Here is a 17,783-nt window from a genome sequence, read left to right as displayed (position 1 = left end):
TATGACTAACTTTCTTAGCGCAAAGCAGCATTCCTATGACGTTTTGTACTTTCTATTTTTTTTTTCTTTTTCTGATATAAATTTTGCAAATTTGCTTCATTGTTATTAAAAATATTCCGTTATTTTGCCAAATATGTGTTTTTTTTTTTGCTGAATTTCCAGCTTAAATAATGCTTATCGTGCATTTATCAGACATTTTCCGCATATGTTCCACTTAACTTCCACATGTAATCCACACATTTTTACACTTTTCATGCGTTTACTTTCTTAATTATATCAATGTCTGGTTGCCAAAATGCAACTCTATTTAAAGTTGTGATTTATTAGCTTTATTAGTATTAAGCAAATATATAAGCCTACAACCCAGAATCACTGCTGTTGTTTCGCTTATATTTATATACTTGTATAAATTATGATTTTCTGCGAAAAGCATTGCACCTAATTATAACTATTGTATATAACTCACAAATATGCCGGATAATATTTATTCACTTATTTCTATGTTTGTTTATAAAACACAAAATTATACTTAGTCTGGCCGCATTAAATGTAAATATTTTACTCTTGGATCAATTTATTTACCCCCAAACACATATATTTGTTTTACTTTTCACTCTTCTTTCATTAGTTCACTTTTCCTCATCATCATGCAATTTTTTGCCTCAATCATTTTATTCATCAAGTTATTTGCTATGCCAATTGCGTCAATATGGCATACATTCAGCACAGAGCATAAGTGCGTCCACCGGTTTCCTGTATAACGGTGCGCGTGTGTACACAAATATATACGTATATCCGAAATAATCATTTATTATTGAGCATTGGAATAAAAAATTATCTTACGCTCACTGGTCGTACACCTCTACCGCACCACTTTTGGCTTCTACTAATGTAGTCTAAAACATCCAGTAAGCATTAAATCATTCACACATCTGTTCTTCATTTATTTGCTAATTTATTTCAGCCATACCCGGCTAAGTTATATTTTTGTTTGTCTGTTTACGTGTGAGATATTTGTGGCTGGAGATGTGTGTGGTGCAGCATTTGCTTGTAGATATTTTATCAAAGACATTTTCATCTGTAAGACGCAGATTCATTTACTTACATATATTAATTGTAAAAAAAAATATATATAAAATTTTTTTTTCGTTTCATTGCAATCTTCTTTGCTTTACCGCCAAAGCATCAGCGGTTAGCTGATATGTGCTGAAAGCTATCTAAGTGCTTATATACAAAATGTTTAATTACCGAAAGACATTCTATTCAATATTTCAATTACTGCGTCCCGCAGTGGTCATTAATAACAATTGAATAGAAATATAAAATTGGCAATTAAATTAATAAATTCTTAGACAAAAAATATGGAAAAATCGGTTTGTACATTATTGAGTTCCATTGAAGCGATTTTGAAATTTAGCGCTTTTACGATCAGATGTCGAGTTTGATATGGCATGTACAGATGCTTGTTGCCTGTAGCTCGAACAGGACTTTGATATGCCGCGCTTTCCCGATAATTACACCAAAACAGAATTCAAAATTGTGGCCGGCGTTTCTGGACTAACAAAATTTAATTAATTATAAGATTCAAAGGTAAACAATATACTTAATATGTCCATATGTAACCATATTAAAATGTGTTTTTTTGACAAAGCACCTCAATATTTGATTTTTTACAGGTCTGTTTCTATCACATCTAATCCACATTCATTTTGAGTTATGAATATCATTTATTGTTAGAATTTCTGAGTTGGAACGCTCAAATTTAAAATTTTCTTTACGATCCACACGCATACATACGTGTAGGTGCATATGAACACAATCCTCAAGTCCTAAATTAAAAATTAACTGCGTTTTAAATAATTGATTTTTCGCAAATCAGCGAATTTTTGAAATATCGAAAAATTTTGCTTTACAATCCACATTCTTGTGTCTGAAAATTGATTTCTTAAACTGAAATATTTCTTGAAATTAATGCCCAAAGCAGTTTTTATAAGTTTTTACATACGTTTCACATGAAATCCACACACGTTTCACGGATGTTTCATGCAGCTTTGGTGATTTTTTAACTTTTCATCTTTTTCAATTTTTTTATATCTTGAATTTTTATTTTGCGTTGCACGCACAAATTTTTCTTCAAAACAGTGGCTTCAAATACATTTTTTTCCACTTTCTAAAGATAGGACTTTCAAATAGCAAACAATAATGGACTAGTGGACTAGCGCTGTGGGAAGTATATTATTTAAACCAAGCTTAATACACAATTTGTAGTGTGCGTCGTGATGTTGTTCCGATGTGCCGCAAAAGAAAATCATTGCAGTTTTGTGACGTCTCCGGAGATTGGATTAATTTTCATACGAAGGTGTTTTACGACAGAAAACATACGTAAGTTGCCATTGTCTGCGAAGAGCAAACGCTATTATGAAAACGGCGTTATTTTTAGGAATAGCTTGAGGCAATTCTCCAGCCTATATCACTTTTCCCTCCTCCACTACATCAGCAGCACTGGATGGTCGTAGATGGATTTTCTTTCTTTAATTTTCTAAATTAATTTTTCGCAGTCCACATACAGTGAGATCGTGGTACTCTCACTATCTAATCTACCTACCCTACCTATGAAAACCGCAGCAAGGACACATTTGCTATAGCTCTGTTAACTTTTACAACCAAATATGTACAGGATTCTATACCATGCTTCAATATTTCCTATACTGCAAATACTTCCTTTTTCTACTTTGAGCGAACACAAAAATGGAAATGGCTCACTCAACAAAATGTGCGTATATTTCCCCTCTTAAGTTTACTAAAATGCAGAAAGTATGACGGCTTTAGATATTCATTATTTTCGCTTATTTCACTAATTTTCTTTTTCCGATTTTCACTTTTTTTGTTCTTTATTTTAATTTGTGTAATGTTTCCCTTTCAATGCTGGTTTTGAAGTATTCACTCGAACTACTTACTCATTTTTGTCATTTGCCATGTTAATGCTGGCACGGCAGCTGTTGCTGTGGTCAAAACCCCCAAAAGACCCAAAATGATTATATTAAAATGACAGGCAACAGCAGATTGTTGGTAAGAGCAGCATCCGCAGTCACCGAATTATCAATGATATTCTACAAAATCTACCGCACCACCCGCACAGATACGAAGCAACTGACAAGAAAGTAACCAGCGTGTGTAAGTATGTAACTACTTAGGAGCATTTACAACATATGTAACTGCATATATTTATACACATAAATTTACATGTGTTATCCGGAGTGCTTACAGCTTATGACAAAGCGGCAGAAAAGAATTTTTTGTTTCTTGTATATAAATACCTACATACATATGTACGCGTGTAGGCCTTATATAATTTTTTTCTTGCGGCCCACTGCCTTCGGTCTCATTTATATGCACGCACATACATAATGAAGTTCCAGCCACCAGAGCGCAAATAAAACATGAGACAAATAGCAGAAATGAAGGTAGCTCAGCTGTTATCCGCAGGGACTTTACAGCCTCTGAAATGACCACTGAGACATTGCATTACTCAGCGTATAGAGTTTCTTGTGCACGAACAATGCGGAATGGTGTGAGCGAAGTAAGCTTTTTGGGTACGTAAGCCAAACAATCGAATCGAGACAATACCTTTCATGCAGCGCTCTTTCTTTTGTTCCTGCTTCGCCACTTCTGAAGTGAAGGGTGTGCGTGCGTGGTCAGGCAAATTTCTTGCTTTTATTTGCTGCTTATCGAATGCCGAATTATTGGCTCCCAAGTGGAGAAAGACACATATTTCTTGGAAGCAGATTTTCTTTGTGTTCATTCGAGAAATATACGAGGAAAATTACACTGAAAAAAATTTTTTCTAACAATACACGAAAAATTATTTGAACAAAAACTGCTAACATTTTTTATAAAACTACTCTCAAAACTATTTGAACAAAATTTGCTCATTTTTTTTTAAAAACATTCTAATGTTTTTTTGTAAAAATACACTGAAAATTATTTGAACAAAAATCGCAACATTTTTTTGTAAAAGTACACAAAAATTATTGGAACAAAATTTGCTGCATTTTTTTTTTGTAAAAATACACTAAAAATTATTTCAACAAAAAACGGTACATTTTTTTGTAAAATTACACCAAAATTTATTTCAACAAATATTGCAAAATTTTTTTGTAAAAATTATTAAAAAAAAAATTATTGAATTTGTTTATAAAAAATTAATTTTTTTTAATGTTCTGAACCCCAACCACGTTGAAGAAGCCCCGAATCAACAAGACTTCTCCAGCTACATACAGCGAAGCTGTCAAAGGCCAACAGCTATGGGCGGTGGTTGATAAAAGCAACCCTGACGGCACTATTTCGCCTGACAATTGGAAGAAAGTGGAAGCCAGGCTCTCAACCGTCTTCTTCCAAATTCTGAAGGAGAATCCTGGACCAGTTCCTTTCTGTCGCGATAGTGGATGGCATCTGAGCCATGTGAAGCTAATTGCCTGTGCCGATCAGAGATCCACTGATCTTTACAAAATAGCCATCTCAAGGATTGGCGAAGTATGGCCTGGGTCTAAACTCGAGGTAATTTCAAGGGATGACATCCCTAGTTTACCAAGAGCTAGGGCCTGGTTACCAGCGGAGCCATCAGACCCTCAACGGATCCTTGAAATGCTTCGGGTATGCAATCCGGAGCTTCCTACATCGTCTTGGAAGGTCACAAAGCTGGACGATCCCAAGGGCGAGTACCGAAGCACTACTTTCGTAGTCTGCAAGGACTCGGTGGACGCACTGGCGCGATCTGACGGTGTAGTAAGCTATGGGTCTACAAATAGGACAAGGCGCCTAACTTAAAGGACCCGGTTGGAGCTGAGATAGGCCCCACGGCGGAATCTGGATCCGGTCCTAACACTGCTACAGCGCTACGGAAGGCATCTGCTGACGGCAGTATCTCTTCCTTGTTAGATAGAGTACTTGATACTACTCTCACCGATGAGGAAGAGCTACTGGCGTCAGATTCAGATGAGCCCAACAAAACGGTGGTGGAGAGGAAGCCCAGTAACCATGATGTTACGGGTTCTTCAGATTAACCTTCACCACTCAAAGGTTGCGTCCGCCAACCTCATAATCCACCTGGCCAAAGGTGGACATCATATTGTCCTGATTCAAGAATCATGGGTATCACATGGACTTGTGTGCGGACTAAGGACTGAAAAATATAAACTGATGTATGCTCGCAACAAAGGTAATTCTAGAGCGTGCGTACTAATAATGCTTTCATGCTCTCTAATTACAGCGACACCGATCAATTGACCATTAGCCTGGAGTCGGGAAATGAACGGATATGGCTATCTTCCTGTTACCTCGCACATGACCACGAGGAGCTACCGAGATTAATATTCAAAGATCTGGTAGCGCAGGCGCAGAAGCTTGGCGCAAAGCTAATTATTGGTGCGGATGTAAATGCGCATCACGAGATATGGGGCAGCACTGATACTAACGCTAGAGGTGAGTGTCTCTTTGATTATCTGATAGGTACTAAACTACAGATTTGCAATAAAGGTAATAAACCTACTTTTGTCATTAGTAATAGACAGGAAGTGTTAGACGCTACTTTTGCTTTTGACTCCGTGATTAACAGAATTAGGAACTGGGAAGTTTTGGACGAACATTCCTTCTCTGATCATAGATATATCTCGTTTGAGGTTAGCAAAAATCTACCGAAACCTAAGCCTGGTAGAAATATCAGGAAAACAGACTGGGAAAGGTATATAGATTGTATCGGGGATACCCTAGGAACATGTCCATCAGTGGTACCACAAAGCATAGAAGGACTAGAAAATTTGGTTGACAAGATTACCTACAACATGAATGCTGCCTTGGCGGTAGCCTGTCCCATAAGAAGACTGAGGGGTAAACCCAAGCCTAAGTGGTGGACGGTTGAGCTAAGCAAGCTTCAAAAAACAAGCAGAAGCGCTTTTAATGAGGCAAAGAAAACACGTCTCGATGAAGATTGGAAAGGCTATAAAGATGCTCTGAGAATCTATAAGAAGGAAATCAGAAATGCCCAAAGGCAATCTTGGAAATCCTTTTGTGAAGAGATTGAGGGGGCAACTGAGGCCTCCAGACTTCGTAAGATTTTAGCGGGAAGCCCTCAAAATTGGGAACTGCTACAGAAAAGTGATGGTACCTTCACTACAACCAGTAAAGAGTCTCTAGAACTTTTACTCGGCACTCATTTTCCAGGCTGCTCAGACATTACTGGGCATGACATGGAAGATACAGCACACTGTCGTGAAGTCAGAATAGATGCTATATCTGAGGATCGGCTCTTATGGGCGATTGAAAGTTTCAAACCTTTTAAATCACCGGGCCCAGATGGCATTTACCCGGTGGAACTGCAAAAGGCCGCCGGATATCTAGCACACGGGCTACTAGTAATCTTCAAAGGTTGCTTTCTCTACGGTCATATACCTCTTAAGTGGAGACAAGTCAAAATTGTTTTCATTCCAAAAGCTGGTAGAAACTCTCATACCCATCCAAAAGACTTAAGACCGATATCTCTCTCCTCCTTCCTATTGAAAACTTTGGAGAGGTTGATAGAATTCCACTTAACTACTACTACTTCTTAACGAATATAGATAATCTATACACTTTAGGTATCAACAACCTTTTACGCTTTGTCAAAAGCAATATGGAAAGGGAAATGTAGCCCAGCCCCCGCGGCTCACAACGGACCCATTCCGTGGTCTAAGTGGCATCGTTGTCTCTATGTGCGATGCGGCTGCCAAACCTACCTACCTACCTACCTAATGCTCTAAAAATTATTTGAAAAACAAATTCTATTTATTTTGTAAAACTACGCTAAAAATTAATTGAACAAAAAAGGCTAAATTTTTTTGTAAAATTATTTGAACAATGTTTGTAAAAATAAACTAAAAAGTATGTGAAAAAATTCTATTTTTTTATAAACACACTAAAAATTATCTGAACAAAAATTCCTAAATTTTCTTTTAAAACATACACTAAACGTTAATTGAACAAAACTTACTACATTTTTTTTAAATATATTAAACTAAAAATTATTGGAACAAAAACTGCCAATTTTTTTTCTAAAAATATACTAAAAATTATTTGAAAAAAAATTGCTATTTTTTTTAAATACACTGAAAATTGTTTTAACAAAAATTGCTAACTTTGTTTGCTAAAAATACACTAAAAATCATTTGAACAAAAATTGCCCAATTTTTTTTTTTTAAATTAGACTGAAAATTAGTTGAATGAAAATTGCATTTTTTTTTCAAATACACTAAAAATTATTTGATCAAAAATTCCAAAAAAAATTCTTGTTAAAAATAGACTAATAATTATTAGATCAAAAATTTCAAAATTTTTTTATAAAGCGACACTAAAAAATATTTAAACAAAAATTGCTAAATTTTTTGAAAATAATCATCTAAAATTATTTGTTGCAAAAACTGCCAATTTTTTTTTCTAAAAATACTCTAAATATTATTTGAACAATAATTGAAAAATTTTTTTGTAAAACGACACTAAAAATTATTTATACAAAATGTGTGTTCAGAATTTTTTTGTGCTATAAAAATTCACTAAGCTATTTTCGGAATTAAAAATACAGTTAAGTCAACTTTAATTAATAGTTTTGATTACTTTCCTTTACGCAATCAAAAAAAAATTACAAAATTACTATTTTCAACTATCTCCAGTCCACTCAAACTAAATCATTATCTTTTCTCGGCTTGTTTGCCAAAAATTTGATATCCACTGTCCCTCAAACAATTATTTCAAGCCACATGTGGCAATTCATTGTCCCAAGCGCCTAAAAAGCTGCTTCGTTCATGAGTTTATTTTCTGTTCAATATTTTTGTTAATTTTTCTCCTATTTTTTGTGGTTCGTTTTGCCAATGCGCAAAGGCTGCAAATAGCAAATTGAATACACAGCCAAAAACCAAATACACTTCATAGGGCCCAATGTACAGCGAAAAGTAGGCGAATTGTTTCAGTTTGCTTAAAAAATAGATGGTAAAAATAGCAGCAAAAGTAAAGAAATGAGAGGTTATTGATATTTCCCCCCCTTTTTTGGGCACGTGCTTTTTTTGCAGCACGGTATGGATAAGAAACAAATCAATTTTTACATGAGTTTGGTCCGTTCATACATTTTTCGCACTTTTGCTTTCACTTGGCACTTCCTTTGTTCTATTTGTTTTTATTTTTGCTGTTTTTCATTTTTTTTTTATATTTTTGCTTGTGCTTCGAGCCGACGTTTTGATGACGCGCGTCACTTGGTGTCGTACTGCTTCATTTGCAAATAAAATATCCTTTATTTTATGGCATATTTTATGGCGCAGTGAAGCGTATGCGCATGAAAGCGTACTTACTTTTAATAGCAGTTTGTTTGTGTTTGTGAAAAACTTACCTTAATTATATTATTAAATTCCGTGTAGCATTTGATCGCGCTGAAATGCCAGAATGAAAGTAAAACAGTTGGTTAGATAAGATTTATGGCATTCATAATAAATAATTAATAAACTTAGTATGGAATTTTTATACACAAAAATTGATTGTGTTTAGTAAGCCAAATTTGGCAATACTGGTTGCGAATTGCATATTTTTAGGCGTATAAAAGTCCAGATTACACATTTTATTGCAGCGAGAAGTTTCTGTCTCACTATTCATCCGATTATAATTTTATTTTTATTTTTATTATTCCATTCTTTGGCATTTGTATAAAGAAAAATTAGAAATTTATTTTAAATATTTATATTTTTATTTATAATTTGTATTTATAATTATTTCACATAATAGATAAAGCACTGGCAACTGTGGTCTTCGGCATTTATTTAAAATAGTTATTTAAAAATTATCTTAGTTCTTTTAATATTAAGCTGATAGTTTAAAATTTTGTTGCATACTTTTGGATGCGCACAAAAAATAAAAATTTCCTTTATTTCTGTTCAAACAAACTTTCTTATTAATATGATTATCCTAAGTACTCTTTAATTTCTATTGAATATTTTTGGGCGCTCAACCACATTTCTTAAATTTTCCATCGAATTATACCATTTTTTATTTTTATAATTTCATTTATTGGAATTTGTATAAATAAAAATGGGAATTTATTAAAAATATTTATTTGAAAATTCCCTCAATTCTCTTACTGTTGAGTTTAAATAGTGATAATAGTGTGCATATTTTTGGATGACAACAAAAAATAATTTCTTTATTTCTGTTCGAACTAACTGGCCTATTAATAGGATTATGCTTAGTACTCTTAAATTTTTAATGAATACTTTTAGGCACTCTAAGTCCCTTAAGAGCTAAAAGTAACCCAAACCAATGATTATGCCAAGCCCTATTTTATTTTTAATGAATAGTTTTAGGCGCTCGCAATTTTTCCTAATTAAAGTGCAAAAATAAATCCCTTAAGAGCTGAAAGTAACCCAAACACATAACTTTATGAGTTCTGTTGCATACTTTTATGCGTTTTGAAATAAGTATACTTTTTAACAGAAATTTGCTATCGTGTGTAGTAGTAATTTTGCAAAAAATCTGTGCAATTAAAATACCTACAACGATATTTGCCGAAATATTAACGACGTTTAGAACATCTCAACGTATTCAACAAATTTTTTGCCTACGTTTATAACTATAAGGCCAGTTTTTCCTTTTTTGTTACAAAGCAAAACACGGAGTCACCTGCTTTCTTCCTAAGTTTGCCTCACATAAAAAAAATGTATTTGTTTTCTGCAGCCTGTTTTAATCATAATTTTTTTTAGTTGTAATTGCCTGATTTTAGGCTGCTAACTATTAAAAGATCTTAAATTACAGCCGCTCAAACGAAAATTTGTGGATATGTATGGAATAGTTGCAATTGAGACATTTTTATATGTTTAATTAGCGTTGCATAATTAGAGTTCAATAAAAACCAAGCATTCTTTTAGGCAGAATAGCTTATAAAAGTAAGCTAATTCCCAATGTTATAATACATTTTGCATTCTTTAGCCTCTTCGAGTTGAAGACTGTGAAACCTAGTAATATATTTTAAATTTACTGCATTTTTAAGGCTATTGAGCAAAATTCCTGCAAGTTAATATCGGCAGTGAAAAATGGACGGTTTTATTTCGTATTTTTTCGCGCAAAAAAGCCTTTAATGCATTTACCATCAAATTACCATGGAATATTGTTAATAAATAATTATGGTGTTGCATACTTCTTGGCTTACAATGACATTTGCTTACAACTGCAAATTGTATTATGATATTAATGCAATAAATTATATGTTTTCAGAAGAGCACAAAGGCGAGAAATTTTATAGCATTAAAGTTGGAATTTAATTAAATAGCTTTTTTCCTAGCACACATTTTCATACTTTGCATACTTTTAGGCCAATGCTTGCTCGACGGCAAAAGAAAAATTAACTGCATACAACGCAAGGAATTCGCCAACAATGAACGGTATGCATAATATGCTTGTATTAAATTTATACAAAACACAGCATATTTGAAGGCGCATTTATTATAAGCATTGTGCTGGAATGTGAACAAAAAACGGCAAAAAACACATTTATTTATTGAGCATTCATTTGTTATTTAATTTTTATTTAAATGTTTGTTTATTTACACAAATAGCGTTTATTTGCAGCATTCTTTTAGGCTTATTTGTGTAATTTAATTGTCAATTATTTTATTTTATTTTTATGTTTCCCAAATTTTATTATTAAATTGCTATTGCAATACTGAAATACGCGCACGAGTTTCGTCGAATTAATTAATATTACATACTTTTGCGCTGCAGACGTCAGTGATTACTATATTTAGCGTGGATTCGGGAGCAGGCCAAAAACAAGTTAAATAGGGTGCAACATAGCGTTAATAAATTGTTAAGTAGCAAAACAATAGGCTCACTTAGCCATGCACAATTTTAATTAAAATAGCCTAAATGTATGCAGCAGAAGCACTCCAAATACAGATCCAAATAGCAGTAAAACCAAAGTATTTACTCATGCTAACATATACATGAACAAGTATATTTTTTGGCCCCAATCGGGACTTAGTCAGAGCACAGCCGCGCTCTCGCCCTCAACTTGCCATCCGGTATTTCCCGTGTGGCGGCAAACTTTAACCTGGGTCTGTGTAGGAGTTAGCAAGAAACAAAGAAGCCGAAAACAGCACCTAAAAGTATGCTCAACATAAAAAATTCTAAAGAAAACAAATAAACAAAAAGTAGCTTTGAAACAGTTTATTTCATGCGCCCAAAGTACCCCGTCAACACTTCGAACTTGTTAACCCTTTTACTTTCACTTGATGTGATTTTGAGTAAACGCACTTTTGTCGCTTAAACTACAGGCTGTGTTGGCTTTTGGGGGCGTTAGTAGAGTTAACTTTTTGCAGACCCGCCTCCTCACACACACAAGCGCGCACACGCCCACATGCACACCGTATGCCTGCAAGTTTATTAAAATTCTTGGAAAATCCAAACAACCGGCTGTTTGTCTCGTTTACATCTGCTGTCGGTGTGACTCAAAATGATATGGTGTTGTGGTGTAAGTGTTATTCATTGGTGGTGTGATTATTGTGACTTTGTGTAGCATGCTTTCAGGGTTCGACAGAATGTTTTTTGCTGTTAGGCACGTATTCGAAACAGTAGCGACAGTAAATTCAATCCGTTGATGTGTAAATACGAATACGAAATTAGATGGAGTTTTCTATTAAAAATGAATGGAATAGGAATTTGTGTAAGCTTTTAAGCGCCTTAAAATGGGCTATCCCAACAAGCAAAAAGAAAACAGGTTATGGAAAAGTTTGTAAAATGTATTTAAGGCAAATAGAAAAGAGACACAATAAAGTTGAGTAGAACATTTTGGAAAATGCAAGCATTAACACCCCAAAAAGTATGTCACGAAAATATATTGTATAAATTCTGAAACTAAGAGGTGGTCATCCCATTTCCATTTTTCTTTCTTTTCTTTCTTTATTCTTCGTCTTCTTTTCAGGGCTGGGCTGAGGTAAGCTATCATACGACCCGTGCGTAGACCCAACCTGTCTGGAGGTCCAATCCATCAAGTAGCCGATCGCATCCGGAGTTTACAGACTACCTGGCAACCTTCTGTATTATCCAGCCTTACTTGCACACAGGAGCATCTGTGCGGGCAGACCTTGCCTTGCTCTACACTCGTGGGGAAAAATGGAAGACAGTGTTAGTTATTCTATAACCTTTCCACTAATAATCTGCCTCCAACTGGCAGATATCTACAGCCAGTCACAGCTGTTGATGTAATGGAGAAGATTATGGGATTTAGGTTGGCGCGCAATTGTTAAGGAACTCCGAAAATTAAAAGCACCAATGCGTGAGCGCGAAAACATTGCCTCAGATTTTTGATGCATTGCAGATCACCAGTTTTGCACCAAAAAGTATGCAATACAATTTTAAATCATTGACCTTATATTATTGCTCATAATAGTGACTAAATGTGTACCTGAGAAAATTTTACCAGGCTTAGGTTAGGTTACCTCCGCGAACGCAGGCAGCTTGTCGTGGTACGGAGGCTTAGTCGAATCACTAATCAGACCTTATCAGTGGATGGTAGTGTGGTCGCTTAGATAAATTCCAGTGTTGAGCGAATGCACTCCACTCCTTCTGCTTGGAACAAGGTGTTATACGACACGTGCTGAGGTTCTGCCTGGCTGGAGACCTAGACCAAAAGTAGCCCCATACCTGTCCACCCGGGGTTCGGCACCTGCTTCTAGGTTTAACCGGCAGGCTGCTATGGAACGGCGGGACCGGCTAAACATGTCCGTCCCTCCAAGCAGAAATATTAGCAACAGACCAGCTAGCCGAAGACAAGGCCAAATTGTTAGAATGGCCAAACGAATAATATCCAACTTGGGAAAACCGGCGGATGCTGCTCCTAAAAGACAACGGTCTGCGGAGCAAACAAAGAAAGAGTCGCCAAAACAGCAAAAAGTAGGTGGTCATACACAACCAACCTTTAGTGAGCTTGTAAGGGCGACGGTGAGTTTAGATTATGGGGATAGTCGGTCTGTACGACCAACTCACTTAGACCTTACAGGTCCGTTGTGATACCACTGTGCGACACGGTAACCTCATTTATTTTCCTTCATGGAAAAATTTTGTGGCCCTTATGAAGCGCAGGATTAGTCGCATTTCCACTACAGACAGTTCTATAAGAGAGTTGAAAAAGTATTTACCTGAAAAGCCTGCTCTAATTTAGCCGGTTTTACGTTAACGGAATGACTCGGGTTTTCCCCGACCAAGAGCTGCCGCCCCAGTAAACTAGCCCTGTATAGTGAACTGTTTATCATCACTCACGGTTTCTTCCTCTTCCTCATCTCTACAAGTTCACTTACGACCTATGGTAGCCTAGCTGTAACGCACGTGCCTTCATCTCTCCATGCCGTATTGGCCTCTTGGATAAAGTTATTCTTATTTGTTAAGCCTAATCCCATGTCGGTGGTCGTTCGTGTTCGGCCCGCTTTCTATGAAACTATTGCACGGTGCATGTTTCATACCATTCATTTATGATAAAATATTATTCAACTAAAAAATTTGGAAATAATCTCTTCGGATATGTTTAGTTAAAGCTTAGAAGATACCTTATGATTTTTTTCGAATTTTCTCTTGTCGTTATATAGTATCATAGAAATAAGCGCCGACCCATAAGGTGCCAAGTGGGACGACATGGGACTAGGGTTAACTTGCTCGTTGCTATAGGTATCCCAATGGTACTTCTATCACTGAACAGTTGAAGAATAGTACCTTTCCTGGTTGGCTCATCGACTCTACAATTTCTCTCAATAAGCTTAAGAAAGATTAAGCAAAGTAGCCAACTACAAAACCTGCACAAAGTTGCCGGAAAAATTTAATAAACCAGTTCCCGTCTCCTTCAGTAACTTCACAAAGAATTTGCGTGATTTATTATATTTTTCATACTTGTATTATATTTCTTATATATTATTTTTTCCAGCTCATATTCAACGTATGCTCTTGTGTGAAATAAATTATAAATCACATGCAGTTAATTAAATTGCTTACACACCAACTAACGCGGCCTTATCACATTAGCATTAATCAATGCACAAGTAAGTGCGACCAACGCTCGAAAGTATGCCACAAAGCACACGCTACATGCCACTAAACAATAGTCTTGCTAAATAGCGGCACGCTACTTACTTGGCTATGGCTATTTTTAGGCGCTTAAACAGCACGAAACGACAGCAGCGACCACGAACAGGTTTGCGAGACCATGGAGGTGTTAATGAGAGTCTCAAAAATAACTTCAGCGCTATTGTACGGCATTATGACAATAGCAACAATGCTGCAAATTTAATTCATACTAAGCCATGTTAAGTCGCAAAGTATAAGCGAAATTACGGCGACAACTTAAATCGCTAACAAAGCGCCACTCACAGCCATTGTAGTAGGCACGAGGTGACATATTTAAGTCTGGCTTAACAAACATATAAAAGTGCGAGTATACATATATAAATATACAAATGGAAAACTTCACTATTTAAAGCGGTAAAGGAATGCGCCAGAATTCAGAGTGGCAACGCAACAGCGAATTTTCTTAGTGAAAATACGAGCAGGTACAACAGCGACAGCAGCACAACATGAGTTGGCAATATAAATGCTCATTAAATAATAAACTTAGGATTTGCACGCAAAAAATAAGACGCCTAAAAGGCCCTTGAACGATAGCCAAGCGGACGTACTTAGCAGCCAGGCAGGAAAGCGCGTGTGTTAAATGAGACAAAAGGAGAGGAAGTCAGGAGCAGTTGTCATTCGTTGCCAGTCATTTATCTCAAAGTTGGCTTACGCCAATAAGCCTACTCATACAATATTTTACGCATACTTTCAGGCGCCTATCAGTTCAGCTTCAAAGCAACTCAGTGAACAATTAAATATTTTTGAAATTCTTTGGTGTGTATTAAGTGTACACTCAGCGACGGTGAGAAGGGCACTCAGTATGCACACATATACACACTTAGGCCACCTTTATCTTCTTGCACTTATGCTGCGCCTACTTGCATACCTTTTTCTCTGCTGTCTCACCAGCCTTTTAACTTATTACAATTTTTTCCTGCACATGACATTCATTGTAGTTGATTACAAACAGTTAGTTCCCAAAGGTAATGCCATTACGTTAATGCGCTGCCAAATGTGCTTTGCAGCTGCAAGTTCAACGTTAGCATACGTTAAGGCGCTATGGGAATGTATGCAAGGTTATTATATTGTACTTGGACTATTTTACTGTGGATTAATATTTAAAATGCGCATTTTAGACTAAAGACAGCATTTTCGTCAAAATATTTTCTCTAAACAATATATCCATCCACCAAATTATGATCCATGGTTCGAAAAGTGGCAAAGCATAGTAAGCAAGTAACGGCGATTCGAAAATCAACAAAATATGCTGCGCAGCTATCTCAAATTACATAATTAAAAATATGAAGCACGGAAATGCGCCTAAAAGCGGACAAACTGGTTGCGAATATCGCTAAAATTACCACAAATTGAGCCAAAATCAAAACAACGAAATGCTTTCTAATATCTTAATTTAGTTTATTAATTATACCTTCTCTTTGGCGCCTAAAAATATGCCTAGATATCAGATAGCGCTAGCCAGAAGAAATTGCTGGCGCGCTTTGTTGAACTCAAATAAAATTGTGTAAGGCCGAAGAAGAGGCAAGCGCTACACCAAATACAAAAGCTCCAACTGAACTACAATATTTTAAGTGCCAAAAAGTATGTTATTGAAGTTGAAAAGATGACTTTGTGCTCTATAAAAAACGCGCTAAATTCAGCAGTTGCGATGGAGAGCATAAACTGGCTGGTTCGATTGAAATCTCAAATTATGGCAAAAAAAATGTTTAACGCACGTAAAATTGTGGTTTGATGATTAAAAAGGGACATACCAATAGATTTAAAAATTTCACTTTTTACGCGCATTGTTTCCACAATGACCAGGGACCTTAAATTCCATACAAGGAACACAATTTTTACGCTTAATTATGTACAGCTCAAATTAGCTACATTGAGTAGAAAGAGAAACCAATATCCAGCTCAGCGCCTAAAAATATATTTACAGTTTTAAGGCCACTTCTATTAAACAATTATGCTTGGGAGAGCCAAAAATTCGGTTAAAGGAGCAAAATTCTCAAATATGTTTTAATATTTTTTTGTATTACTTGCACTTCATTGCACGCTCTCACTGTGCCCTCGCTTATAATTTTTCAACACTACAGCACCAGTCACCTTCTAGTAATTGAATTATAGTGACTAAAGGTACACATCCACATGTAAGTAGCAACAAATTCATATTTAAGCACAGGTGTTTTGCAAGGATAGCGCCTTTCCTGCACTTAGTGCAATATTATTATCGATTACTTAAGCGTCTGCTTATACGCGGCAAAGACCCGACCCTAAGCACTGAGAACTAAAGGAACAATATGAACTTCACTTAACTGCATGAGAGTATGAGAATATATGCACATACATACGTAGTTATGTGCACATAAAACTATTCTAAGCAAAAGCAAAATCATTGCATATTATTAGGCGCATAAGTCGGTGTAAAATAAAAAGTGCGCACAATCAATCACACTCGAGGCGTAAATGTATGTAAAATATAGAGAAATAAAAAAAAGTACATACACATACACACCTGGACATGGTAATTTTCTACATGACCGCACTACCTCAAGAGTTCACTGAACCCTGCAGCTGCAAAATTGTAAATCAAATAAAGTCCTACACGCACACGCGAGTAAACACTTCTAATGCAGGCCTTTGCCGCTAAACACTTTTCTGTTTTTTGCTAAGCGCCATTCTTCTTCTTCCGGCATACCCCTGCTCTCCTTTTTTTACATTTACTCTATCGTACTGTGTTGCCGGTCCTCTAACAGATTCTGTTGTTATTAGCGCCTTTTATTTGAAATTTCTACACACTTCCGTTCCTTTGTCTGCCCTACTCTCACTTATGTCCTGCTGTACTTTACTTTTCATACCAAAGGAACTTTTACCCATTCCAATCACGAAAGTTTACTAATTTACACTGTGAAGGGTTTGCATTCGATCGCTGATGAAATTTACAAATTTCACCCTTTTTACACTCACTTTACATTTTTTCGTAAACAAAATAAAAAATAAATAAAAAAAACCATATAAAATCAAGCAGCTGCTATTTCTCATAACACAAGTATAAAAAAAATGTATCTACTTACATCTCAAACCGCGCTGTTAATTGGTTTTATAAAAAACTTAAAAAACATAATCTACACCCAGGCGCTAATTCCTTTGAAGAGCCATAACTTGATTAATTTTTGGCGGATTGGCATGAAATTTGTAAGCATTGCCAGATTATTTGGGAACTTGTGTGCTGTAATGATTTCTGATTTTTTTTTTGTTTATATGTAAAGAAGGGTTTGCCAGTCACAGCCAGGTGTTCCTGAAGGTGACTTATAATCGAGGTAGAAATATAAGCATATAAATAATAGTAATAATTTGAATTGTTGCTTTATTAGTAAAGTGGCCTGGTTATAGGAGAACTAAATATTTGGAGACCATTAAAATAGTATAAATCGTAAAAAAATTATTATTTTAGTTATACTTGAAAAAACTTAAAAAAAAAATCTTTTTATTTCAAATATTTTTATTTTTTTAACAATATTTGTTTAATTTGTGGTTTAGAATTAGGTCTCACAAGCTCAAAAAAAAACTAAAATAAAAAAAATTACTTAATTAATATTTTTCCTTCACTTTAATGGCCT

General features: G+C 35.5%; 1 protein-coding gene across 2 annotated transcripts in view; it reads right to left on the bottom strand.

Moving 5' to 3' along the window:
• LOC128859038 (1-phosphatidylinositol 4,5-bisphosphate phosphodiesterase) overlaps positions 1–17,783 on the bottom strand; it is a 163,199-nt gene that overhangs the window by 120,432 nt on the left and 24,984 nt on the right. For both annotated transcript variants that reach the window (XM_054095707.1, XM_054095706.1), the window contains exon 3: positions 8,411–8,450. The gene's annotated coding sequence lies outside the window, so the exon portion shown is untranslated. The remainder of the gene's footprint in view (positions 1–8,410; positions 8,451–17,783) is intronic.

This window comes from Anastrepha ludens, chromosome 3, assembly GCF_028408465.1.
Source record: "Anastrepha ludens isolate Willacy chromosome 3, idAnaLude1.1, whole genome shotgun sequence".
Taxonomy (NCBI): Eukaryota; Metazoa; Arthropoda; class Insecta; order Diptera; family Tephritidae; genus Anastrepha; species Anastrepha ludens.
This window is presented reverse-complemented; position numbering and strand designations above follow the sequence as displayed.